General features: G+C 40.5%; 1 protein-coding gene across 2 annotated transcripts in view; it reads right to left on the bottom strand.

Annotated features, from left to right (window-relative positions):
• The window catches only part of LOC149245246 (putative phospholipid-transporting ATPase 9), a 307919-nt gene extending 282882 nt beyond the window's left edge, over positions 1–25037 (bottom strand). Inside the window, exon 1 of one of the 2 annotated variants that reach the window (XM_089457712.1) lies at positions 24715–25037. The gene's annotated coding sequence lies outside the window, so the exon portion shown is untranslated. The remainder of the gene's footprint in view (positions 1–24714) is intronic. The other variant, XM_089457711.1, reaches the window with a different exon arrangement.
• Between the last annotated feature and the right edge of the window lie 1137 nt (positions 25038–26174).

The following is a 26174-nucleotide window of genomic DNA, read 5'->3' on the forward strand; positions in this document are numbered from 1 at the left end:
ATAATAGGTGGGCAGACCTACCTATGGTTTTGTGCATGAATTTCACACATAGTTTTGGGCATGATGGTTTTTTATCCATGGTATTTTGTAGATCCAGTCAAGGGAACTACGGTTATGTTCTAATCCAAGGTTAATGGATTGGGGTTTATGGATGCTTCGGCATGTATATATATGTATTGTAACATTGAAAGGAACATAATGAAAAATCAATCTGGTAACCCCGGTTTTAGGATTCAGGGGAAAATCTCTGTGTATATCTGTTTTATGTTTTATGCTCTCGCCATTGTTTATTTTATGTTTTTCAGAATTCGTATGCAAGTAATTTATGTATGGGGTTAAAACCTACAAGAGGTAGTGTGGTGTCTCACATAAAGCCTCCCGACGAATGTTGCACGAAGCGGGGATGAAGCAGGTACATTTTTTGGAAGCGGGTCTGCAGAAGCATCATTTCCCAAAAATCTAGAAAGCGAATCATCTCGAAATCGTCTACTATATATATATATATATATATATATATATTTTTTGCATTTTTATTAAAAACAATATATCCAAAATACCAAATTAGTTGTAGAAGATATGGAAACATGCATATTTGTACATAAATCAAGATAGATATGGCATCCATTGTACATTAATGATTAATTATTCGAGCATCAACCATCTAGAATCTAGATTCTTCTCCTCTTGTCTAGCCTTTGCCTCTACCTTGATTATCTAGGGATTGGTCAACATTGCCAAATTTTGATCAAACTACCTAATCCAAGCCTTAAAATATGGTAGAAAAAGCTTATAATTCTTGATCGATGATTTTGACTTGATTTAAAGGTAAATTTTTGCTAAGGGCATGACAAAGGAGTTCAACAATTAACACCACCAACACTAGGGTATATATAGGGCTTGGTGCTCTTGATTAGATGCCAATCACATACCCTAATACATGATATAATTTAATGAAATGCCACAATCCAATTGATCTTGAATTCTTGAAAATTGTTAAGTCTGCTGAATTTTGAATAGGATATGAAATTCTATTTTCTCCATATGAAGTCTGATAAGGCTGCAACCACTCTCAAACATCCTGAGTCATTTCATGGTAATGTTAAAAATTTAAGTAAAAGGATGAAAATGAAATATTAGGGAGAATATCACTTTTACTTTTAAGAATTTAACATTACCATGAGGGAGCATCTAAGAAGCATCAAGGGAGCACCTTGGGAGTGTTTGAGAAGCCCCAACCCAACTTAAGTCAAAGAATTCTTTAGTTTGCGATATCCTTCTACCAGTTGTATAATTATGAATACCTACCTAGTTAAGAGGGAGTGTTGAAAAATGTAACTAGTTTCGGTCTTCATAATTGTCGTTGTACTCATTTCATTATGTATATCTTATGTAACAAGAAAAAGAAGAAGGACAAATATTATTTTCAAGCATGGGTTTCATGCTTCTCTTGATTGGTCAACTAAATTAATCATGTTCTTCATGCTTCAAGGGTTTGCCATGAGTCAAGAAAGTCAAAAGAGTCTTTGTCATGTATATAAGACCCATTTGGGCGAGTTGTAACATGCAAAAGATATTATTTTGAGTCTAGAAAGTTTGAATGAGCCTCCAAGCACAAGTCGGCCCTACCAGTGAGAAGTTGGCCTTGAGAGGGCTATTCGACCTCATGAAAAGCATATATATAGGAGATTTGACTCATTTGGACACACACTTTTGCAATTTTGATCTCAAGCAAGAAAAGCAAGACAAGAAGAGCAAAAGGCTAGAAGACAAGAAGAAAGACTAAAGTGAAAGAGGGAGATCTGATTTCTACCATATTTTTGTCCACATGTGCGAAGGAATTAGGGTTTTTGCAAATGTTGCAAGGCCGAGAGTTGCAAGTCGAAGTTGCAGATCCGAGCTAAGGGTCGAAAGTCAGATTTAAAGTTGATTGAAGGAGGATTGACCCTTGTTGACTTGATTGATATTTGACCTATTCGGAAGAGATTCTTGGAGGGTTGACTTGGTGCTTAGAGGAGGACTTGGTCTAGGAATTTAGGTCTTGCATTTCTCATTTGAATTGATTCTACAAGAAGGGAAGAAGTTCTTTTGGGTTTTCCCCATTGGAGGGGTTTTGCCCTGGTGTGGAGCCTAATTCTTGTGTCTATTGTCTTTGTTGTTTGCGCTCTTGATAGTTGTTTGATGAAAAGAACCTATCTAAGAATAATAAGAATCTAATATAAGATCACAAACTTTTATCAAGGATAAGGAGAATTGTTTAATAGTTGCCCTAGTGGATTCTCCAACACTCATAGCCACATATTAATCTAATTAAATCAATTGTCCCCCCTGCAATGATCATTCGGAAAGGAACATGACATTCCTCCCTCCTCAAGATTGCTTGTCCTCAAACAATACCATAACCTACATAACAATACCCAAGTCCCAAATGCACCATTACGTCACTCCATACCACTGTCCTATCCAACCATCAATAAATCCCTCGATACCTAGGTCCCAAATATACCACTGTATCATTCGACCATGAGTGGATCCACTATAGTGTGAACCATCCCTGGTAAATCTGAAGGGTATATCTCCTCATGTGCCAGTGGAGGTGTCATTGCTACACTAATCATCTGCTCCCTTGGAACCCAATCCACTAAATGTAGAGCATCCTTACCATACCATGCTCGCCATTGTGTCATACCAATGTCATCCCACCTTAAAAGATCTTGCCAATGCACAATAGAGATCCTACTATCCCAGTCGTTGGGAGTTTACTTAGAAATCTCATGGAACCTGCACACTTCCCTGCCAAACAAACCTACCCCCTAGACTGACCTGTACTCAGATGGAAACGTGAAAGAACGCGTGAACTTGATCACCTAGTCAAGTACTCTATCAATGTAATAACAAAACTGCACCTCTGGTAGACCTATTATAAGGTCCACAAATATGCTCTCCAATTCCGAATCTAGAGTAGGCAAGTCCTGCAATAAGCCTATCAAACAATCATGCCTCAACTTGTCCTGCAGACAAGTCATACACTCCATCTCATCTCTCGACATAACACAAGTGAGGCCCTCCCCATAAAACCTCTTTCTGACATGATTGTAATGTGGCAATCCTTAGGATGCACTGCCAATAGTAAAGCATGGGCCACTCTCACAATCTTGTCCTCGAGTGCGAACTCAGGGACTAAGCAAAAGATGTCGTCCTCTATTGTATACTCGTCATTCAGTAGGTGTACATCCCTCAATTTAGAGGCAAATATGTTCTATGAATGCTCCATCCCCACGTGGACTACCCAACCTTTGTATGTTGCTAGTCTCCTAGATTAAATACATGTAACAATGTCATCCACACTCTCCATAAACTCACAATTGTGTCCTTGAGTGCGGACTCAGGGACTAAGCAAATGATGTCGTCCTCTATTGTATACTTGTCATTCTATAGGTGTACATCCCTCAACTTAGAGGCAAACATGTTCTATGAATGCTCCATCCCCAAGTGGGCTACCTAATTTTCGTATGTTGCTAGTCTCCTAGATAAAATACATGTAAGAATTTCATCCACACTCTCCATAAACTCGATAGTGCACCCCACCACTCTACCAAAAGATTTATCTAATCCCGTTGCCTGTGACGTCTCACCTCAAATGAATCTGAGAAATCATTTTTGCATCAAATGAATCATAAACACCTCATCAAGACCTAGATCCCATTACCCATTTGGACTTAGGTATCCCAAATATTTGAGGGCTCCTGCTACGCTATACCTCTAGCTAGAAGTATCTTTCAAAACGTCACTAACTGAGTGGTATACCAACTCATAATCTCTCTCCATTCCAACTGAAATGGACTTCTGAAATAGGAAGTATCAACAAGAATGAGTCCATAACCTCCCACGGAATGTGTCTTCTATCACCTTCAGTTATCAACAACCCCTAAAAGAGACCTTGTGAATAAATGCCAACACAAAGAATGTTCCCACCTTGTTGATGTTGTGCAACTCTGATTTCAACTGGGATGCTCATATACTAAAGCTCTAACTCATGATACTATTCAACTTTCAAGTTGTAAAAGCAATTGGAAAGAGTTTGTTCCTTCTTCCTCATACCGGCTGACTTGCCCACTATGCAAATGTGGATTCATTGGCAACTAGGGCCAAACTCTACATGGGTCATCTTATTTATGACAACTAATATTTTTCTTGGATTCCTCACTCTGAGAGGTGTAGATTGATTTGATCTAGAGATCATCTGATTCCGACATGTACAAATGAAGTTATGAATTTATTTTGATTATGGACAAATTGTCAAGGTTGGCCAGCAAACTTATGTAGGCTCAGAAACCCAACAGTCACGTCTATTCATCCTCAACGTTTGCTATAAATACATGATGTCTTGGCCTCATTTGGACACACTCATCTTCACACTTCTCTCTCTCTCTCCTCATTGATTAGGTACGGATTTATGGGCCTCTCTCTCCACACGTTCGAAATTTCAAGAGCAAAATTTCAAGAGACCGAAATTTCAGGAGGCCGAATTTTTGGCCAGTTTGACCATGCGTTGACCAGCAGCGTTAACATGCTTGACTGCGTTTTTGGGTGAGATATTTCTATTTGGGCAGGCCGCATTTTTGGGCACAAAAATTGAGGTCAAACATTGACTTTGACTAGTGTTGACTGCAGCTAGGCTTGACCGCAAGGTTGATCATTTGACCAAGTTTGACTGGACTATTTTGGGTTGTTTTGAGGGCTGATTCATCTTGTTGTTTGGAGGCCGAAGTTCACTGAAGTTGACCAAATTGTTGAGGGTCAAATTTGCCTTGTTGACCAACATTGACTTTTCTGGTTAGGACTCTTTTACTATTGTTACAAAATATCAGATTTGTAAATTGTACTCTCTCTCTCTGCTGAACTATTAAAGACTATAAGAAGATTTGATCAAGGGTTTCCCCACCTTGGGTTTGTCCCTGGCTGGTGCCACATCTTGTGTCCTCTTGTCTTGGCTTGTCTTCTACTGTTTATATTTATGTTCTATCTGCATTTTACTATCATGTTGATGTGATTGCTAATCTGAGTATTGATACTGGGCTATTAAAGAAATTGAAGTAAAATTGCTCTAAAGCATAGAACATACCATTTTGCCTAAAATTAACATTTATGTACTCCTGAAGAGGGTTACTCCATAGCAGGCTTCTTTTGTTGCCTCATTAGAAACTCTAACCATTTCCCAACATGGGTAAGATTGGCAGTTGTCCTAGCATACCTAACTCCAAGGAACTTAAGTTCATCATCCTATTATAATATGGTGTCCTTCAGCATCTTGGTTCTCTCCTTCATTTCTAGAACGCCTTCTTTAAGATGTTTAATCTCTTCTTGAGGATGTTCCTAGTGACTATCATTGGAAAGTTCTATAGAAGAGATTAGTGAAGTGATACAATTGCCCTCCTCATGGGTTGTGGATGCCATATAACATTGAATTTCCACACAAGGCTCATTCATCTCCTCTAGTTTGAACCTGTTGTAGCGGCTACAACCACCCTCCAAAATTTTGGCTCACATGCGAATTTGGATTCCTACCTTGGATCCTGCAATCAATCATCCTTGGTCACTTGTTTGTAAGATGATGATTTCAAGCTCCCCTCCTTGATCTTAAGAGTTGTATGTGTTCTCATCTTTATGCAGCATGTGTCATCTTTGGGCATAGGGGTTGTTATTTGTCATGCAAAGGGAATGTTGTCTTGCTTCAAGGGAATTGTATGCGTATGAGTGGTTTTCATCACATAGACATGTTTCACTCACTTCACGCACTCTTGTCACGAAGTTTGTTGCATCAAGCAAAGTATGTCTTATGCATTCTGGATGGTCTATGTTGTGACACTAAGTGTCTGTGTGCGATCACAGTCGAGTCCTATCACTGTTTACATATGTTTCACTGATCTCACACTTAGCCATTTTCCCGAGCAACCTAGCCTCATCCAGCTTCCCGGAACTGTGCGCTTTGCTTCTGCAACCATCAAGCTTCCTCCCTTGCCTGCTGAAACCCCGCAGTGCACAGAGACACCAACCTCCCTTGCCTGTTGAAACCCCGCAGCTCGCAGAGACACCAACCTCCCTTGCCTGCTAAAACCCTGCAGCTCGCAGAGACCCCAACCAGCACTGCTCTCCAAAAATGCACAGAGCAGTCAAACAACACTACACTCAAAAATTGTGCATAGGTGTCCTCTCAGAACCCCCATCTTGCAGCAGTGTCCTGTGCCTCAAAACTGCGCAGTGTTGTCCAAGCTTCCCTGTCTGTCTTGCATGCAGAAACTGCGCAAACAGGCCTCCCAAGGGCTCATTCCGGCAACAATCATTGTCCGTTGAAATTGCACAGATCTACCTCTCAGTGACTACAGGAAAAGGTGACATCTTGAGATCACTCCCAAGGAGTTGAAGAGAAGGGCCAAGGAACCAAGTAATGGAAAATATCAGGACCGCATGCAAACTCCATCAGATGCATGATCATCTTGAGGGTAAGTATGGTAAGTAAAGAACACCTTTCGAAGTACATCTCTTAGTTAAGTTTGCAGGACTGCTTGTCATTTTCATATCGCCATGTCCTCAATAACTTGCATGTGCGCAAACACAAAAGGTCATTTTATGTGTTTCTTCTACATGTCTTGCTTCGTTTTCACTTGTTTGACCAACTCTCTTCTTCGACATGTTGATTACTATGTCATGCTTGCAACCTCGTTTTGGTGATGTTGAAGGTTGTGCTTGAGTTGTTTCGCTATGTAAACATCTATCGCACTCACACACAATGTTGTAAGTACTGTCACGCAAGTGTCGTCGCGGTCGTCCGAATGTCTATCCGAAGTGTCGCACTTGTCGCTTTCACCATTTGACAGTCCTGCAATCAGTCACACTGAGCATGTTGTCTTGTTGGTTCGAGGTGTCTTGTCGTCGAGTCGTGTCAAGTGTGTGTTCGCAAGGTCATTTATGCACAAGTTCACTCGCTCACACACTTAGTCATTTTGCTGAAACTTTGTCGACCGGACCACCCCCCAACAGTCGGACCACTGCTAAGCTGCACTGCGCAGTCTCAACCCTCAGTGATTATGTACTGCTACCCAGAATTGCGCAGAGCTTGAGGCTGTCTCCCAAGCAGTCTGCACTGCGCAATCCTGGAATCGACCCGACTGACTGTCACCCAGAACAGCATAGAATTTGCTCAACAAGTCATCTCAATCTGCATTGCCCGCAAGCAAAGCCATCAAGCCTCCAGCTGGTCAACCAAAGAGTTTGACCGAGTAGTGACCTCACTCCTCCAAAAAATTGCGCAAAAGCTGCCAAGCATGCCCGCTTCCGCTGACTGAAGAAATTGCGCAGACATGTCAGACAGACACCCGCTGCCTGTCACTGCGATGTCCTCAAAAACTGCGCAGTTCTATCAGCCAATCACCTTGTCAGTCGTCTTGTTGCTCCTCCTGAAAACTGCGCAATTTTCATGGGCTGCCTCCTAGCTACCCAGCATCCCACTCATCCCAGAAACTGCGCAAGGATGTCCTATAGGCCAGCCTCCCAGCCCTGCGCAGTTTTGGCCTGCAGCCTCCCGCAGGCCGCTGCCAGCCTCCCAGAAGAATCTGCGCATTTTTCATTGCCAGTGTGTTAAAATTGGCAACTAGGGCAAAACTTCATGTGGGTCATCTTATTCATGGCTGATAATATTTTTATTAGATTCCTCTCATCGAGAGGTGTAGGATTGATATAAAGATCATCCGATTCCGATAAGTATTCATGGAGATATGAATTTATTTTGATTATGGAATTATTATCAAGCCGACCTACAACTCATGTAGGCTCAGAAGCCCAACAGTCGCATCTATTCAAACACCAACATTGTGTATAAATACAGGAGGACTTTTCCTCATTTAGACTCACTCATCTCATCACATCTCTCTCTTTCTCTACTGCGCAGAAAAGAGTCTCTTCTCTACTACGCAGAAAAGGGTCTCTCCCTCACACATGTGAAGCCGGAAGCTGCCGAAACTGACGTTGCAACTACAGAAGTAAAGATTGACTTGCGTGGACTAGAAGATCTCCTCATCTGAACTATGCTGTAGGTTCATCTAAACCTCCTCTGAAAGCCGCAACTTTTGGTGGTGGAATCAAGTCAATCCAACGGACGGTTTGCAAGATATCGACTGCCCTAGTTTGAAGCCGGAAGCTGCCGAAACTGAAGCTGCAACTGCAGAAGTAAAGATTGACCTGCGTGGACTAGAAGATCTCCTCATCTGAACTACGTTGTAGGTTCATCTGAACCTCCTCTGAAAGCCGCAACTTTTGGTGGTGGAATCAAGTCAATCCGACAGATAATTTGCAAGATATCGACTACCCTAGTTTGAAGTCAGAAGCTGCCGAAACTGAAGCTGCAACTGCAGAAGTAAAGTTTGACCTGCGTGGACTAGAAGATCTCATCTAAACTGCATTGTAGGTTCATCTGAACCTCCTCTAAAAGCCGCAACTTTTGGTGGTGGAATCAAGCCGATCCGACGGTCGGTTTGTGAGATATCGTCTGCCCTAGTTTGATGATGAAGCCGCTAATGTTGATGTTGCTGATCTAGGGTTTGCTACTGCTGATATGAATCACATTTATTGTACTATTTCTCTCTGCTGAATTATTGAAGATAAAAGAAGTTTTGATCAAAGGGTTCCCCCACACATTGTGGGGTTTGTCCCTGGCTAGCCGCCACATCTTGTGTCTCTTGTCTTGGCTTGTTCTCTGTCGATCGTTTAATGTTCTATCTGCACTTTACTTTATGTACATGTGATTGCTAATCTATGGAATATAATAAGGAAAAGAAATAAACTGTTATAAGCATAGAACATACCATAACTTAACATGGTATTAGAGCTGAGGTGAAGACAAATTCGAGCAAGAGCAAGAGCAATCACCGAAGAGAAGATTGGCAAGGCTATCCTAAAAGAACGATGGGGTCCTCAACACTCTTTCCTACCGAAGACAAGCTCCGTGAGAAAGCTGACTATCACGGATGGAAGATGTCTATCGATCTAACCCTTGAGGATCAAGGAGTGTTGGATCATGTGAGAGGCAATATTGTTGAGCCTCCATCAAATGCACCTCTTGCTGCCAGGAACAAATGGAAGAACAGAGAAATTAAAGCGAAGAAGATCATCCAGGACTCTATCGACAAGCGCTTGGTGGCCTACATCTCTGAACTAGACACCTCCAAGGAAATCTACGATAGACTGGTGAGTTTATTTAAAGTTAATGATGCAAATCAAGTTTTGTTTTTTAGAAATAAGCTGAGAGAAATCAAGAAGGGTAAAGATGAGAGTATGCAAGCATACTTCTTAAGAATCACTGAGATCAAGAACGATCTCCTATCTATTAGGGAGACTATTACTGACAGAGAAATGGCACTCACAACTCTTGGAGGATTACCATCCGAATGGTACGTGTTCAGGACTACTCTTGTAAACAATAATGTAATTCCTGGTTTCGAGGAATTAATGGCTAGATGCATTCAAGAAGAAACAAGGGTAGAAGACCAAGAAATGCCCATGCCTAAAGGTCCTGTTGTTGCCTTTTCTTCTCATGCTAAGAAAAGAAATAATTCCGGGACTAAATCAAAAGGAAAGGTTGGACCTAAGGGTGGAAGAAAAGGACGATGTTACATCTGCAATAGAGTAGGTCACTATGCAATGAAGTGCCCTGATAGAAAGGACTCACACCGGGACGATGATCAAAATCCCTCTAATGGCAATCAAAGGAATGACAAATTCAATAGCAAAGGTAAGAGGAGAGCTGGGAATCAAGGAAGAGGACAACCATTCAAGAAGGCTAGAAATTCCAGGATGTATTAAATGCACCTGACCTCAAAAAGAACCCGGTGTCCATCTCGGCAATGGAAGACAAAGGCTACAAGGTAACCTTCAGCGATGGCAAGGTACGTATATGGAAAAATAATGTTAAAGATGCCTTTACTATTGGATTTCGTGTTGATTCATTATATCAGGTCGATGGAAGTCTGCTAGGTGTCATGTCTTATGGCACATCTCTTCAGTCTGAACTTTGGCATCGAGGTTTGCCCCCTTCATTATAAAGCTCTACTCGGTGTAAGACAAATGGTGACAAGGATGCCCGAATTCCGAGTAGAGAAAGAAGGTGTATGTCCAGGATGTGCCGAAGGAAAGCTCAAAAGGGGACCATTCCCCTCAAGCCAAAGCAAGACCTCCGATATATTACAATTGGTTCACTCAGGCATATCTGAGGCTGGCATTAAGAGGGAGACTACTGCACCACATACTCCTGAGCAGAATGGTGTGGCGGAAAGGAAGAACCGTACGATTATGGAAGCTGTCTCTATGGGTAGATGATGTAACAATGCCTGATGTGGAGGAACCCATGGATCCTATTTATCCACCTGAGCCTTCCTCTTCTAGGAAGAGGCCTTCATGGCTTAGGGGGATACTTGATGATGCTGAAGGACATGCTGCACCCCGAGGAACCTTCCATGAAAGTAAGAAACCTAACAGGTATCAAGGATACCTGACCATCATGAGCACGATCATACAAAATGAGCCTTCATCATTCTCAGATGCTGTCAAGCATCAAGTATGGAAGGATGTTATGACCAAAGAATATGAGTCTATTATGGAGAATGATGTCTGGGAAGTAGTTCCCAGACCCCAGGACAAGACAATTGTTACTTCAAAATGGCTTTACAAGATAAAGCTGCAGCAAATGGAAGTACGGAATAGTATAAGGCTCGTTTTGTTGCTCGTGGTTTCTCCCAGAAGGAAGGTATAGACTATGATGAGATATTTGCACATGTTGCCAAATATACGACCATCCACTTGATCATAGCCCTTGTGGATTCACAAGGATGGAACCTACATCAGATGGATGTCAAGACCGTGTTCTTGCACGGTTCGATCAAAGAAGAGGTCTATGTGGAGCAACCCGAAGGATTTGAGATTTATGATCTCATGTATGCAGGTTGAAGAAGGCTCTCTATGGGCTGAAGCAAGCACCACGAGCATGGTATGAGAGGATCGATAGCTACTTGATGAAGCTGGGATTCACTAGGAGTGAAGACGATCCTAATCTTTACTTTAAGGTTGAAGATGACAAGCCTCTCATACTGGTGTTGTATGTGGATGACCTCTTTCTAACTGGTGCATACCCTCTCATTCACAAATGTAAGAGGGAGTTGGCTTCTGAATTTGAAATGAAGAACCAAGGACTTCAAGTGTGGCAGAAGCCAAGGGAAATTTTCCTATCTCAAGGAAAATATGTGGTGAAGATTTTGAAAAGATTTGGTATGGTGGACTGCAAGCCTGTGACTACCTCGAGGATCTTAACTTTCAGAAGTTATATGGTAGTGATGTCGGACCAGATTTGAGAAATGCCTCTGAGTTTCAAAAACTCATTCGCGTTGATGTTCTTGGTGAACCTCCGTCCGAACATATGTTTTTCAGTTATCATTGTGAGCTCATATTTGGTTGAGCCTCACTAGATTGGTGCCAAGAATCTTCTGAGATGTCTTCAGGACACAATCTCTCATGGATTGAGATACACTGCTGGAAATATGAAACTGCATGATTATTCGAATGCTGATTAGGCAGGTAATGTGGAGGATCATTGGAGCACTTTTTAGTGTTGTTTCTCTTTGTATTCTGCTTCAATATAATGGATGAGCAGGAAGCAGAAGTCGGTTGCCATAAGCACCGACGAAATCGGATACATATCTATGAGTATGATCTTGTATGAAGTTGCCTGGTTGGGGAAGCTCTTCAGTGAGCTGTTTGAACACGCACCACTGTGATTCTCTGTAACAACCAAAGGTGGGATTCGATTATTGAGGAATCCCGTATTCGTTGATTGCTCCAGCAAATTGACATCATCTGGGATATGGTAAGTCGATGAGCAAGGAGGCTCCATCGCATTAAGATGATGTACAAGTCAATACACCTTGTCAAAGCCCCGAGGAAAGATCTAATCTGTGATTTTCCCAAACGACTTGGAGTCGTCAAGAAACCCTTGTACAAGGGTCCTCCATGTTGCATAAATTGAGCTCTGGGAACTCTGAGAGCTTGCGGTTCTTACTGGAGCAACATACGACCACAGGGTGACTCACCCTCCCCTGGTGGTGCACACTGGAACAAGATGATTCGCTCTCTTGTGGGACAAGATGATTCGCTCTCTTGTGGAACAGGATGATTCGCTCTCCTGTGTCGCAGGATGATTAGTTCTCCTGTGAGGCCTGGATTGATGTGTTCTCCATGGCGATTGTAGTAGGATTGATGTGTTCTCCTGTGAGGCCTGGATTGATGTGTTCTCCATGGCGGCCTGGATTGATGTGTTCTCCATGGCGATTGTAGCAGGATTGATGTGTTCTCCTGTGAGGACAGGATTGATTAGTTCTCCTGTCGAGGCATCCTACCCATGCAGTCTGGGACTCATGGGAAGTACCTCTCATCTGATCAATGAGCAGAGAAATGAAGTTAGGGACCATAGTAGTACCGATGGACGCATCGTTGTATCTACCGTACTCCCTACGCTAGGATGACCTCCATTGATTTGGGATCAATGATACTGGTCTGGGACCAGTGGTAGGAGTTGTACCATACTATGACACTGACTTCGAGTCGGTTGACACTGGTCTGGGACCAGTGGTACATACTCTGAGACTGACTTCATGTCAGTGCAGTACTGGTCTGGGACCAGTGAGAATGTTACATACTATGATGCTGACTTCGGGTCGGTTGAGACTAGTCTGGAACCAGTGGTACACTCTCTGACACTGCGATACTGGTCTGGGACCAGTGGTAGGAGTGGTACTTACTATGAAGCTGACTTCGGGTCAGTTGAGACTGGTCTGGGACCAGTGGTACGCACTCTGAGACTGACTTTGAGTCAGTGGAGGATGATACTGGTCTAGGACCAGTGGAGTTGTACTCACTATGACGCTGACTTCGGGTTGGTTGAGACTGGTCTGGGACCAGTGGTACATACTCTGAGACTGACTTTGAGTCAGTATGATACATCCTCGATCATTTCTTCTTTTGCAGAACAGAACAATGCAAGAGCAGAGCATAACAGAGCAGAACAATACAGATCAGTACAGGGCAGAATAAGACAAAGCAGAACAGGCAAAATAGAGCAGAGCAGGGCAAGGGACAGGCTGTACAGGGCAGTGCATTTGATGGATGAATAGTAACGACCAATAGACAGATTGCAGATGAAGTTCTCCCTAGTTGAGAGGGAGTGTTAAAATTGGCAACTAGGGCAAAACTTCATGTGGGTCATCTTATTCATCGCTGATAATATTTTTATTAGATTCCTCTCGTCGAGAGCTGTAGGATTGATATAAATATCATCTGATTCCGATAAGTATTTATGGATATATTAATTTATTTTGATTATGGAATTATTATCAAGCTGACCTACAACTCATGTAGGCTCAAAAGCCCAACAGTGGCATCTATTCAAACACCAACATTGTGTATAAATACAAGAGGACTTTTCCTCATTTTGACTCACTCATCTCATCACATCTCTCTCTCTACTGCATAGAAAAGAGTCTCTTCTCTACTGCGCAGAAAAGGGTCTCTCCCTCACACATGTGAAGGCGGACGCTGCCAAAACTGAAGCTGCAACTGCAGAAGTAAAGATTGACCTGCGTGGACTAGAAGATCTCCTCATATGAACTACGCTGTAGGTTCATCTGAACCTCCTCTGAAAGCCGCAACTTTTGGTGGTGGAATCAAGTCAATCCGACAGACAGTTTGCAAGATATCGATTGCCCTAGTTTGAAGTCGGAAGTTGTCGAAACTGAAGCTGCAACTACAGAAGTAAAGATTGACCTGCGTGGACTAGAAGATCTCCTCATCTAAACTACGTTGTAGGTTCATCTGAACCTTCTCTGAAAGCCACAACTTTTGGTGGTGGAATCAAGTCAATCCGACGGACGGTTTGCAAGATATCGACTGCCCTAGTTTGAAGCCAGAAGTTGCCGAAACTGAAGCTGCAACTGCAGAAGTAAAGTTTGACCTGCGTGGACTAGAAGATCTCCTCATCTGAATTGCGTTGTAGGTTCATCTGAACCTCCTCTAGAAGCCACAACTTTTGGTGGTGGAATCAAGCCGATCCGACGGTCGGTTTGTGAGATATCGTCTGCCCTAGTTTGATGATGAAGCCACTAATGTTGATGCTGTTGATCTAGGGTTTGCTACTGCTGATATGAATTAGATTTATTGTACTATTTCTCTCTGCTGAATTATTGAAGATAAAATAAGTTTTGATCAAAGGGTTTCCCCACACATTGTGGGGTTTGTCCCTGGCTAGCCGCCACATCTTGTGTCTCTTGCCTTGGCTTATTCTCTGTCGATCGTTTAATGTTCTATCTGCACTTTACTTTATGTGCATGTGATTGCTAATCTATGGAATATAATAAGGAAAAGAAGTAAATTGTTATATGCATAGAACATACCATAACTTAACACAGTGTCCCCCTACTACCGCACTGTGTCCCTGGAAAAATTGCGCAGATCTGCCCTGCAGCCGAAACAAATCCCGCGGACAGTCACTGCTGATCCGAACTACCCATCTCAACCTCCCAGTGACCTCTGTGTAATTTTCATTGACAGTGCCCAAAGCTCGCATCCCGACCTGAAATGTGCTCTGTGCAATTTCAAAGCCTTGTCCTCTCTCCCGATCACTTGCACCCGAAAGGGAAAGATAATCCATCATGGTAAACTATGAGATTTTTGTATTTGATGTAGTCTCGTCATGAGTGATTGCAGATACAGGTACATGGATGAGACATGGCACGACGACGAACGAGATGAACAAGGAGCGCATGCAAGGAGACTTGTTCGCAAACAAAGGAACACATGGAGCATGCCCAAGTACAAACAAAGGAGAGACATGCACGTGCAACATCAAGCGAACACCAAGACCATCGAAGACTTTGCACACCTTGCCTTGTGGAGGTGAAGCTATGATACAGCAAGCGCACATCCATCACTCAGCAGCACTGCAGCTCGACAAGGACACTACCAGCAGCATGAACATACCAGCTCTGTCGTGTTGAGTCATATCATGAATCATCTCAGCCACATCACTACTGTGGGCCATACTGTTGTAATCAATGTAATATAACGTGGAAGTCCAAGAGACCCACATGTAAAGTTGAAGAGTCATGTAAGTCAAACAGTCATGAGGGAAGTCGAACAGTCACAAGGGTCAGTTTCACCCTTGGTTATATATACCCCTCATTTGTACATGCAACAGACTTTTCACCTTGGCTCCTCCCACATAGCCTTGAGAATCTGTAATCTTTTCTTTGAGGAGTGAGCAGTGGCTCCAACGCTCTGCTATCGGGGCTAGTGATGTAATGGTGTACGGATGTGTCTTGGAACTTTCGCTTAATTCAGAAGCCTATTAATAGGCCAGCACGTTTTCACACATGTATTGTATTTGTTTGTAAGACTATTCTTTGGACACTTGTAATGCATGTTGCTTTAACCTGTATTAAGACAATTGAACTATTTCGGTTGTTTTAGTACATATGCTATTGGAAATGTGTTGTATCAATTGCTAACATTGTCTTGCTCGTGTGGGCTATCCCACCGGACACTCGACAAATTCATTCTTGTAAACTTGTTATAACGCCCATCGCACTCGTGTGGACTATTCTGCTGGGTGTTGTACGTGCTATCTATTCACCTTGTGTTTGTGACTGTCACATCCATGTGGACTACTCCGCCGGAAGTTGCACATGTCCTGTTGTGTTGTGTGTCTCTAGCAGAGTTGGGACTATTCCCTTTCAACCTGAGACTCACTTCCACCCTCTCCCTCTGCAGTGAAAGAACTTTGACACAAGCGGCACTAAGCACTCACCAGGCACACGAACCTCGTTGTTTGAAGACAAAGCAAACCACTCTCACGTGCTAACAAGCAAGAGTTAAGGCATATCTTTAAGATAATGGCAATCAGCCCATCATACCAGATGGGACTCCTACACCAAACGGTGTGAGGTCTAGTTGGGACTTCATACCGAGGAGATCCCCTTAATGATGTTGGCGGGTCTAGCACCGTCAACAGAACCCTACCAACTCCTCATCAAGCAAGGGTTTAGCTTCCCTTCACGTTGTTTGACAACATCCTGTACCAAGTTATAAGCAATTGTAGAAGTGACCAACTTTTGTTTACGAATAGCCAATAATAAAGATATGGTGGGTTGGCAAATAAATTCACTTTCATCACACTTATCAATAATTGTACCCATGATGATTCTCATGTGCTCATGAAAGGATTTTTTCGTGCTATTTACTAATAGCATCGAGGAATAATGAAACAGCAATAAAACAAGATCATGAAGCCCTTGTAAGCTTCCATCAATCAGTTGAAATATTTCTCGTATTATATTCCACTTAAGGGATTTCAGGAGTTGTAACCCTTAAAACTTCACTCAAACAATGTCCAACAGCAAGCCTTACCTCTCCATCATTATGCCTGTACTCACCCAAGTTAGTCCCTGTTGGAACCATAGCTACTAGAGTCAACTAAGAAGGTGGTTGTCCTGCCATTTGTAATTGCCTTGTCACCCCCTCCAATGAGCTAAGAAGAACATCTTTGGATGGAGACAATTGTCCCAAATTGATCTCCTGCTCTAAAAAGCTCTTCTTCCAACATTCTTCCCAACATCATAATGTTGCCCTAATTTGAAAGAGTGTTAGGGACTCATCCAAACAATCAGGATTTCATTGTTAACCCCTCAAGCTGGCAGGATGCGCAGCTCTGATACCACTGTAATGTCTCTTACTAGGATTTTATCGGTCAGTCATTAAGATATTCCTAAGTTTGCCCATCTGCCTAGTACAACACCTCAACTGTTGGTTGGAGCATTTTGACAAATAGTTCCTATGCATGGATATTACAAGTAATCTTGTGGTTGATGGCATATAATCATTATCTCAATCATCACGCAATTAATATATCAGCATCATCACGCACTTAATATGTCAGTATCACTAGTAAAAGACATATAGGAGTAAAACCTTATTCATATGACAACATCAAAGGGGTAAAAACATTAGCCAATTAACTGTCATCAATATTGGCATACAAGACTAGTTTGGAACCTGGCAGCATGACTATAGGACACTGATTGGAAATTATCATTGTTGTAGCCCTCTCATAATTTCATGCAAGTTTAGTGCTAATACAGATGATAGCAACCCATAGTACTCATGGCCCTTTCAATGATTGTGCTCTAATCACAGTCTTGGCCCCCATTTGACTAATAACCTGGCAAGTGACAAGATTTGGGTTGTAGACGTTTAAAGAGGATTGTTGTTGTCTATAAGAGATATAGTCCTCCAAACTCTGTGCAAACCCTTCACTAAATTTTGTTAAAATAAATACTTGGAGCTTCAACTCTACTTAGTTGCCACAGAGATGAACTCAGCCCTCTCAGAATGTAACTATACTCAGCCCCCAACACCCATCAATCCACATGAAGAAATCAATCCTCCCAATAAATGACAAAAATCGGCCTACAGGATGGTATACAACCTCTTCAAGCAAATTTGGTTGTTATATTAATATAGTCACTTCCCTTGATGAATTAGCCACGGCTATATTCAGGAATTGATCTCACAACTTAACATGCGACCTACCACATAAATTTGGCCTTCAACATACAAAATTTTCCCACCAATCAAGACACCAAAAAAAAAATTTGTTGGCATGAACATGGTCCTCAGGATGACTCATTCTTTAGGCTATAAATCGGTCTCTCAAGAATAAACATTGATCTCCCATTGCAAATTTGACCCAAGGAATATATGGTTCCTCGCCGAATTATTCGGCCCCTTCCAGAGTGCACACAACCCCACTAATTCACAACATAACTTGGTTTCCCAGCAAGTATGTGACCATGCCAAAATAATTAATTATTGTTGCGAGAATTTGGGCTCCAAGAAAACATTAATTGAAACCCGTGCAATAAAATTCCTTCTCAATGATGGCTCAGCCCTGGGTGTAAATATGGAAATCTCCTCATGAAATATGCCCTAGAAAACAATTGGAATCTACTGCCAAAATTAAAACCCCAAAATTCTGGCAAACCTATCTTTTCAATCAATACCTTTCAATGAGAAATCTGCAGTGATTCCTCAGCTTTTTTAGGGTGTATAGTTTCAACACCAAACTCAATTTTCCTTGGGGATAGGGTTTTACCGCTTTCTTAACCACAAGGGCTCAAAATCAAATAAGAGAAATCATCCATCAACGTGCCTAAAGAATGACCTTGAGCTCCCTTTTATAACCTTTGGCCATCCCAATACCGTGGATAAGTATTCCATGGATACCAATACAATGAGTAAGCATTCCATGGGTGCCAATAACATGGGTATCGATACCATGGGCAAGTAAACACATAATAATGTGACTTTATAAAGCTCGCCTTGTTCTCGTAGCCACATATTAATCTAATTAAATCAATTGTTTCCCCTATAGTGATCACTCGAAAAGGGACATGACACAATATATGTAACATTGGTTTCAATCGTATGAAAAATCCCACCTATAAGTGCTTATAGTGGATTGTGCTTAGGAGACTCAATGGCCCCAACCATGCTATAGATTTCTACTTCCAGTAATAGGAAAAATGGCAAAACTATCTTTGGAGCAAATACGACTATTTGTGTATACTGGAGGGTGGAGTTGCATGTGGTTTCAAACTATGTCACCAAAAATGGGAAAAATGAATGGGACACAGGAACTGAACGAGAAATGGGGTTAGAGGGTTTTGAGGCATAAGAAATCTGAACTGCTCCCCCTCCTTGCCTGTGCATATCATGCACATAAATTGATTAGTAATGTATTGGTGTAATACCAAGCAGGGATTGGAAGGAGAATGGGAACCAAGCGAAATGAGAAATGAGACTGGCCGTTTAATTCTCACCTTCGTTGCGGATTAATATTTTCGAAGGCTTACTTGGGTTGCCTTGTCCACGAAGCAATTTCCCTTGGGTGGAGTCGTTATGTTTGAATACTAACTGTTCTCGACAATTGCAGCGGCGTCCAACAACCAGAGCAATTCACCAGCGTCCGCATCGCCATGAATATTTAGCACGCCGTGAATTTTGATCTGATCACTGGCATCGAGCCCCAAGAGGAAACGATGCCTCTAAGATGGGTAAAGTAACGGGGTTTTGTTGTGTTTTGTTTTGTGGCTCTAATATTTAGTTGTCCGAGCAGTGTGAGCAGAGCAGTGTGGTCAGCAGTGTGGTCAGTGAACAGTGAGCAGTGTGAGAGTAGGGAGCTTTTATGCAGCAGAAGTATCGAGTAAGGAGCAACGATAACCTGAACAAAAAGGAGCAGTGCGAACTAATCTTGGCATTTTATAGACCTACATATTTCTCGAAACAAGTTGGACGATAAATGCATTCAAACATGACAACGGAAAAAGAAATTTCAGAACATGTAGAGACAAATGATTTAGGACAAGTGAAAATTGCCTCATCCGCCAAAGTTGGGAAGTGGGTTTGGGTCAATGCCAAACAATATTGAGGCATTTTAAAACGAAGAATAGCTCGTCTAAAATGGGAGAAAACAAGGAAGAAACGGTCTAAAAAGAAAAGTACTCGAGCCCTTCGCAAGAAGCACTCAAACAAGTCTCCTCTACAAGCACATGGCAACAAAAAGTCTAGAGGAAAAGTCATTGATGATTTTGCCTTATATAGTCCCACATCCACACCTCTCACCTGGTCATTTGATCTTTATGTGAAAGAATTCATAAATGCAAAACAAAGGTTGGAGGTTTTAGAAGCTAAAGGGCAGGAAAGAGATCATAAAATTCATACAATAACAGTTGAGAACAAGGCTTTAGCAGAAAGCAATAAAGTTTTAAAAGAACAAGTGGCATTGCTACAAAAAGCTCTCCTGATAGGGAAGATAGAATGACAACGCATGAAGGCGGATGTGCAAAACATAAAGAAACCTATAGTGGAAAGTACATAGGTGGTGAATGTGAAATCATCCCAGGATAAAAGGAAAATGATTGCCCAAATAAACAACCATGAAGAGAACGCAAGAGAAGAAACGAAAGGAGATTCAACCAAAGTTTCCAAAACATCGGCTCAAGTTATTGGCAATTCTGCTAATAAGGAAGGAGAAACAAATATTCAGGTTGACAACATGCAAGATAGTGAAGACAAGGAAAGACAAAATAGGGCAACAAACATAATTATTAAAGGGGTGAAAGACTATGGAAAAAATGAATGTACTCTTGACCTTGCAAGAGACTTCTTGAAAGACAAGTTGCTACGGCAAGGACAAATATGCCAAGCATGGAGGGTGGGGAAGTTTAACGAGGAGAGAGCCAGGCCCATAAAAGTCATTATGCCTAGCTTGCGTGATAAATATATCATTCTAAGCAAGAAACATCTCTTGATGGGTTCTCGTTTTTTCCTAGAAGAAGATTTAACTGTAAAACAACAGGAGGAAAGAAGGGAGGCAATTTTAAAGGTTAGGGCAACAAGATGGTAATAAAGAAGAGGCAACAAACTCTTCAACAGGAAATCAGAAAGCAAGGTCAGTATGGGAAAGCAAGGACAAAGACTCAAATGTGAGTCTTGCATGTCAAAATAAATAGCAATCAAGTCATACCCAGGTTTCCTTAAGATTAGTTTGTTGGAACTGCAGAGGTTACCCATGGAAACAAGGACCTGGATTAGGGCCTATTGCGGAAGATAGAGACATAATTTGCCTCATAGAAACACATGAGCATGAAGGGTGCAAAACACCTATGTTTGAAGGATACTGGAAGATGGCAGTGTGGAACAAGGCAGCAGGGAATGGCAAAGGGCACGGGGGTATCATGGTTTTAGTAAGGGAGAAAGAAGGTCGTCTCATTCAGTTAGAAAAAGAAGACTCAAATAAGCAATTCATTTGGTTTAAAATATCAAAAAATGGAAACCACATCATAATTGCAGCATGCTATTTTGCGCCGTAGGTTTCAAAAATCTACAAAGGTAGAGGGCTTGACCACAAAGATCCATTTGCAGCCTTAAAAGCGGATATTGCAACATATTCGCAGCTAGGTGAAGTCCTTATAGTGGGTGATTTCAATGCTAGGACTACAAGTGAGCAAGCTAGCATTCTTTGTTGTAAAGATGATTGTGACCCTATTTGGCTTACAGAAGAAAGTAATCATCAGTGGGAAAGAATTTCAGAGGACAAGCGCTGCAATCTCTTTGGTAGACAATTGCTTACTCTATGTGGGGCCTTTGATTTAGTCATTTGTAATGGCTTGACTAGATGGGCAAAGTCCAATAATTTCACTTGCAATACTTACAATGGAGCAAGTGTGGTAGATTATGTAATTTGCTCACATGGTTTGTGTGAGAAAATGGAGGAAGTTTGATTGGAGATCAGCTGTGGGACTTGAAATCAGATCATAAGCCAATTTGTTTATGTTTCTCTTGGATTGGAAAGAAACAATTAGAGTCAAAAATTCAGCATGTCCAACATAATCTCCCACGGGGCAGAATTATTTTGACCCCAGAAAATTGTAATACCTTCAAAATGACGCTAGAGAGGCTCTTCGAGAAGGAGAAAATTACAATTCACAACCCTCATAGTCATGAATTAACACATTTAATTCAATGCGCATTTGCAAAGTGCAAAAGAGCAAAAATTAAGAAGTCTGAAACAAATTGCTTTCCAGTTAATGCTTGGTTTGATGAAGAATGCAAAAAGGCAAGGAGAATGTGGAAAGAGTCAAACAAGGATAACATAAAGCTCAAAGCTTACAAGCAGTTATTAAGCAAGAAAAAGGTTGATTTCATGGTCCCAAGGAGGGAAAAACTAATCTTCCTTGGGAAAAATAATCCCAAATTATTTTGGAAGGAGCTCCAACTGAAAAAGATACAAATTGGAAATAATATTACAGCTTCTAAATGGTTTGACTATGCAAGACAACTCTATGAGCAGGTTCCCAAGGTTGACCCTCCCCCCTTGGTCAACACTGATACTGAACTCTTCACGGTACAAGAGGTAGAGATGGGTATCAAGAAGTTGGGTGTTGGAAAAGCAAAAGACTTAGCTGAACTCCAAGCAGAATATCTAAAGTGGGGCTCAAAGATTCTTGCACCTCACATTACAAAAATCTTCAACAACATCATACAACAAGGGCTCCCCACAGATTGGACAACTAGTCTAGCAATACCTCTTTTCAAGAGCGGTGACGTCAATAATCCCTCCAATTATAGGACCATCATGATAAACCCTTTGTTTGCAAAGCTATTTGGAAGCATGCTAGAAAACAAAATTAGCAAGTGGGCAAAAGAAAGAGATAAGCGTGCTAAAAGGCAAGCAAGTTTTAGACCTAAACATTCCACAGTTGATCATTATATAACTTTAAGGCACATCATTGAAAAGGTTTGGGAGAAAAAGGAAGAAGTCTTTTGTTGCTTTGTTGATTTCAGAAAAGCGTTTGACTCGGTTCCTAAGGATAAGCTTTGGCACAGAATGGAGGAACTTGGGGTTCGTAAACATTTGAGAGCAGCTATGCATAGGCTGTATGAAGAGGTGAAAGTCAAAATTAAAATTTCAGCAGGCATCTCTGAAAGTTTTAGAAGCGATATCGGGGTCAAGCAAGGTTGCCCACTGTCTCCCACCCTTTTTGGTTTATATATCAACAAGATTGAGGAGTGGTTAAATTCGCAAGGGGGTGATGGTATCTATTTGGGCAAGTTTGTTATAAGGCTTCTTTTGTATGCAGATGACCTTATTCTGATTGTTAAATCGGCTCTTGGTTTGCAAGAGCACTTACTATCCCTTGAGCATTTTTGTAGAAGTGTGGGGATGCAAGTCAATATCAGCAAAACGAAAGTAGTGGTTTTCTCTAAGCAAATAAAACATAACCAGCATAAGTTCTACTTTGAAGGCAACATTCTGGAAGAAATTGCGGATTACAAATACCTCGGAATTGACTTCAACAAAAATCTAAGTTGGAATGGTTGTAGAAAGAAAAGAACTTTGGGGGGGTTGGAAAGCATTTTATGCTTTTCAAAATAGGTGTAGAGAGGCAAAGTTATGGAACTGGAAAACCACTCAAACTCTTTTTGGGCTTCTAGTGATGCCGGTGATTCTCTATGGCTGTGAACTATGGGCCAGTAGTACATCCAACACGCAGTGGAGACAAATTGAGAAAATTTAGAAGCGTTTGATTACAAACAAATTTAAGATTAAAAGTGTAGTTCCTTATGCTATCTTGTTAAGTGAAACAATGATTGCTCCTATCGAAGCAATTGCTGCGAGTCATAAGGTATTTAAAAAAAATTGAGCAAATGGAAGAGGGTAGATGGCCTAAGGTTGTCTTTAATGATAGATTGTGCAAAAGCAAAAAAACTTGGATGCAGCAAAATAACAAATGGTTTAGTAAATGGGGTATTTGCTTGAACGTGTCTCATAAACAGCAAAGAGATAAAAGCTTTTGTTATGGAAAAGTTCCACAAGCGTACTTGGGATAAGGAGCTAGGAAGAAAGAAAAATTACTATATTGAAGTGTTTAATCCCACTCATAGTCATCAACCAAAAGCATACGTAGAGGCCAATATCTCTTGAAGAGCCAAAATTCTTATTGCTCAGTTAAGGACTAATTCTCATCAACTCCGTTGTGAAACAGGGCACTGGAAAAGGCCAAAGGAAGTGTGGGAGGAAAGAGTATGCATTTTTTGTTTTTCCATAAAAGTGGAAAAAAAAAAAAAATAATAATAATAATTCATTTTAGAATGTGAGGCCTTCAAAAACAACAGGGAAAGTTACGCTGATATGCTGGCAGCTAACTCTTGGGATAATCTATTTAGCGAGGGGTTTGTCGAGAAGCTGGGAGCATTTATTTTGAAGCTTCACAGAAAAGGGCCGAATACATCAAGCAGATGAAGAAGCAATCTGTCCCATAGGATATCTTTAGCCTCGTGGACATTAAAATAATTTCTTTCTTTCTTTTTTCTTCATAGTTTTCCAGTGGATTTCCTCATTAACAGTTAGCTAAGTGTTTAGTTGCAGCGAGAGCTGTCAAGCGGCAACGTTTAGTGAATGTGTGCCAAGGAGTAGTTTTAGAGGAGCTACCAGGAAAATTTAGAATTGGCCTCGATCTAATTACTCTTAATTGTCTTAATAAAAAGATGCAACGTGACTATGTAAGTAATCATTTCATTTCATTTCATTTGCATTCTTTGATGCAAGTGAAATGTTTTGGCTCTCTCGTACCTGGTCTGGTTCGTACTACAACTGTATCTACATTTATATCCTCCGATCCTCCTTTGATGATAAGTGGAGTTTGATGATAGGTGGAGTGTCAACACGAAAAATTGAGAATGTTTTTAAACTCTGTCACAACTTAAAAGCAAACATCCTACCATAATAATAATTATACAAGGGCTGAAGCTATTGAGACTTCTCAAATTCTATTTTTAAAAGATACTAACCACCATTAAACCAAAATTATAATGCTTTCAGTGAATTAAACAGGTTTTGGCCAAAATTGGCAATAAAACAACTTCCCAACCCAATTACGGACTGCAAAATAAAAATACAGTTCCAACATTAAGCCTAGTTGACCGGATTTCAATGAATGTCAGCTAAATGTATGAGAAAACAGCGGATTTTACAGTGAATACAAAGGATTTGGAATTAATTACCTCTGTTATGGATCAAATCAAATTCCAGCTCCCTCTACTACGACACCCTGCTTCACACTTCTTCGTCCACCACAGCCTTCCAATCTCGACGATAACTGGCAACGAAGCCCTTGATTGCCCAGCAGATAAACTAGCCGAGCAAATTTCTCGGGACGCGACGACTAAAAGCTCACAGAGCTTCAACGTTACGGTTGAAGAAAGAAAAAGCGCGATTAAATTACCGCCCTTTGAAAGCATCAAAGACGACTCTACGAGGAATGTACTTTTTACTTTTTGTTTTTAGCTGTGTTGTCAATTTTAGCTTCTCACCTGGACTCAGCGCCCAAAACGCGTAAACCGTGTTGTGCACATGCTACAAATGGTGTAGGTGTTTTCTAGCTTGGCGGGATTCGATCTCTAGATCATGGACTATAATCTTTTATCTTTAAAGTTAAAAGCAACAATAAATGCCATACTGCTCACTTTGAACCGTAACAGTAAATGCTATTACAATTCCAGACGTCAAATCTAGGGGGCGGGATCAATTTACTACCAAACAGGAGCGCTTATCCGTCAATACATTTTAGAACTTTGACGGCTTTTTCTAACCAAATTTTAGATGATTTCAACTTTGACTACGTTGGAACTCTGACAGATTTGACAGCTTCCAACTGAATTCAAAAGGATCCTTAAATTTTGCGTACTTTACTATTTTGGTGTTTTGGTGAGTGAAATGACAATGTATTTGGCTTTCTCGTTTTGATTAAAACCGGTCACCTAATTTCAACTAACATAAAATAATAATGATATTTATAAAAAATAAAATAATGATAATTTTTTTCACAATGTAAATTATGGACCTTTAGTTTTTTAAATCAAATATAATATTAAAAATAATACATTAATATTTATATTATATATAACAATATATAAAAATACAATAATATTTATATTAGTATAACAATAAAACTAAGTCAAATATAATATTAAAAATAATACATTAATATTTATATTAGTAAACAATATATAAACAAATTTTGAGCTAAAACTTTTATATTTTTTTTATTTAAAATAATAATAATATATAAACAAATTTAAAAAATTACAAATAATATAATAATATACCCATTAAATATTAAAAATTATTTTTCTATTATATAATAAATGTGCGATCAAATTAAATTAAATATTACATTGAAAATAATATTTTTTAAATTAAATGAAATGTAAAAAATATCGTTATAATAATATTAAATAGATGTAATTTAATTTACATATGAAATGGTCTTTTTCACGTTATTTTTTTTGGTATAGATATAATAATATTAAATAGATGTAGTTTAACTTATAGATCAAATGGCCTTTTCACATTATTTTTTTTGGCATAGATATAATAATATTAAATAGATGTAATAATATTATAGACGAAATGGTCTTTTTCACTATATTTTTTGTTTGGCATATATTTTTAAAAACTTGAG

This window comes from Pinus tabuliformis, chromosome 7 (assembly GCF_031772625.1).
Source record: "Pinus tabuliformis cultivar Carrire ecotype Pingquan chromosome 7, CPIR1, whole genome shotgun sequence".
Taxonomy (NCBI): domain Eukaryota; kingdom Viridiplantae; phylum Streptophyta; class Pinopsida; order Pinales; family Pinaceae; genus Pinus; species Pinus tabuliformis.